Genomic DNA, 2,995 nt, shown 5'->3' on the forward strand with positions numbered 1-2,995 from the left:
GCGGGAGGGGCGGCCTCTCTTCTTGGTCTGCACACTCCACCCCATGGGAAACGCACCTTTATGTTCTCGGGGGCTGCAGCGAGAGCCAGAGCCTCCTCTGTGCTTTCTGTCTCCTTAGGCCTCTGGAGAGGGCTCTGAAGGCCCATTGTCCCAGCTTTTCCGCCACTGTGTCTAAGACTCCACAAAGCTGGCAACGCATTCCAACACCCAACTATGTGAATTATTTTAAAAAGCAGCTTATTCTTTAGATTAGATTTGACACAATGGTACAAAATAATCCCAGCAGGTGCTTTAGCAAGACCAAATCCATTGAGGATAGGATTGAAAAGGGAGGGAAAAAAAGACACTGAAAAACTATTTTCTATTGCACGGCTAAAAAAATAAAAAATCGCACCAAGCAATATTCGGCTTTGGATCAGGAGATGGGGCTGAAATTGGTTGAGTCCCCCTGGGGTCCCCAGAGAGAGTGGCAGGCTGTTGCTCTGAATGCAGGCCTTGGCAATGATATTAAAGTTGTTCTAACCCAACTCTGTGACCTGGCTGGGTTAATGATTTCTTTTCCCCTAATCATGTTTCTGTGAAGGAGTTTTTATCATTCTAAAAAGGTTCTGTACCCCTCAAAGCCAAAAGCCTATTCTATTCAGAGCCAGTGCTGGCTGGTGTCTTTTTTCTATTCAACCCACAGAGCTGAATTGCCTAGCTAGGGAGGATGCCTGGACAACCCCAATCTTGCTGTTCTTACTTACTCGGTAGGTGGTTAAGTTCTGGTGACAAAGGCTGCTTCTGTCTTGCTTATTTGCACCCACCCCCACTCCAGAGTGTGCATCAGAGGCTGCCATCTCCTGCGGTCACTGAGAGGGAGCAGAGGCTGAGGGGGAGGCCCTCCCCCATCCACGGCCCAGCTGCAAGCTCACAAGACAGAGGGGTGTCAAGAGAGGCAGCACATTTGGAAAATGCATAGGCAAGCCCCTCTCTGGGAGCTAGCTGAGGCTCCACTTGTTCCACCAACGGGCAGCCCGTCGCTTTCCCTCTAGAACTCCAACCCAACAGTCTCTTTCTAAGCTGCTCCCTTTCTCTAAGCCTGATGACTGTCAACTCACAGTCGCACTATTTCTACCTGCTCGCAAACGGCATCAGCTAGGTAGGAGCCTGTCAGTGACAGGGCTGACTCCTGTCCCCTCCCTGGGATAACCCCCTCCGAAGTGCTGGCTTGAGCCGGTGGGACGTGCAGCAAGGAGCAGGCCCCGTGCCCAGTGGCAGAGTAGGCCGGGGCTGGCAGTGGGTGTGGCGAGGGGACAGGCGTCGCAGAGGTGAACCTACGCCCCAAGTGGCAGACAGCAGTGTGAACCAGTGTTACCACCAAAAAAAATGCATTTCGAGCAAGCAGACTTGGCCGTGATTTCCAAAATTTGATGAAACTCTCAAGAGTCTAAGAAATCAACAGCATCCTGTTCTTTAGAATAAGAAGTGACCGCGAGGATTCTTTATATGGGTCCAGTATAAATGAGGGTTCGCTTACACCCCGTTGCACACCGAGAGCTGAGATCAGCATGTGGGCCCAAGAGGGGGGGTCGGCGGCGTCACAGCCGCTGACAGCCCGGCCTCCCCTCGGCACCAGGCGAAGCCCTGCTCTGAGCAGATCCGCAGCCCAGCCATCAGCAGCCCCACAACCAAGTCACCAGGACGAGGACACTGCCCATGTCCTTCATTCTCCAGTCTTCTCCTCCTCGTTCCTGATTCTTTACCCTATAAAGAAATCTGATTCGGCCTCACTTTGCTGTTCTCTGGACTCGTGGGAGAAGACACACTGGCTTCATGAAGGACTAAAGTTTGTATTATCTAAGTTACCGCTTTGCATCATTTTAACAGGACTAACAGTTGAGGTCAGACAACAGCAAATGAGGAGGGCCTTCGGCGGGACATCTGCCAGCCCTCCAAAGCCTTTAGGGAGGAGCAGATGGGCTTAGCACAAGCAGGGCCTGCGTGCTCGGCGCGGTTGTGCGGGAATGAGTTGGGGGAGGCTGCTGAGATTCCGTGGGAACAGCAGCGTGGTGTTCACAGGCCAAAGAAACCCCATTCAACGGCATTAATCAGCTCTCCCTTGTGACCCTCTCCGCGGTCCACATTCCTGACTGAACATCGCCTGGCTCCCCACACTTGGCACTAGCTGAAAGCCTTTGTTGGCGCCCCCGTGGCTCCGGGGTCTCCTGGTGACCTGCTTCCCAGCCTGGCTGCCGCCCCAGGGTGCCGGAGCACTGATCCAGGCTGAATAGTCCCAGGGGACTCGATTCTGCACCAAGAGTGTGATCACAACTCTGCTCTCGTCTCTGCACAGGGCCGAAATAAAGACTTCAAAAATACTGAGTGTTCACAGCGAATGCTTACACACAGCTGTACGGACTCTCCAGGAAGATACCCGTATTTCACACTCGATTCCCAGGGCAACAGCCTGCCAACATTCCTTCAGAAGACATGCTAACACTGTGCGTTCAATTCTCCTATCATGCTACAGGTTCACAGCTCAATGAGAGTAATAGAGTAAGCACCCCATTTATTTCGAAATGTATCTTTCTAGTCCATGCCTTTGCTGGAAGGCAAGATCCTAAAATCTAAAGAAACAGCAAGAAAGTGTGCTGGAAAGCCATTTGCATACTTTTTTGACCGACTATAGCTTCCTGATACTGTCTTCGGGTTCCCAGAACCTTCTCGCGGCTAAAGCCAGGCCCTGCGAATACTGTACATGATACCCAATGGCTGCTGCTAAGAATTACTCCAGAACAATGGAATTTAATCCGACTACAATGATTTTGATGTTTGAATAATACTTTGTACCCCGTGGGCTTTCCGGCAACTGGTACATCAACTGAATTTTACCTGATTAATAAAAGTGAGTTAAGAAAAGTAATCCACTCTTATCCCTGATTATTGTGATTCATTCAGTTTCTGGCTAAAGCTGGGCATCACAAAGTCTTAATGCTTAGTCAGTACTCTGCAG

At 50.9% G+C, this 2,995-nt stretch overlaps 1 protein-coding gene across 1 annotated transcript in view; it reads right to left on the reverse strand.

Moving 5' to 3' along the window:
- SLC7A11 (solute carrier family 7 (anionic amino acid transporter light chain, xc- system), member 11) overlaps nt 1-2,995 on the reverse strand; it is a 64,488-nt gene that overhangs the window by 40,772 nt on the left and 20,721 nt on the right. The window lies entirely within an intron of this gene.

This window comes from Condylura cristata, unplaced genomic scaffold (assembly GCF_000260355.1).
Source record: "Condylura cristata isolate star-nosed mole 26May11 unplaced genomic scaffold, ConCri1.0 scaffold00018, whole genome shotgun sequence".
Lineage (NCBI taxonomy): Eukaryota > Metazoa > Chordata > Mammalia > Eulipotyphla > Talpidae > Condylura > Condylura cristata.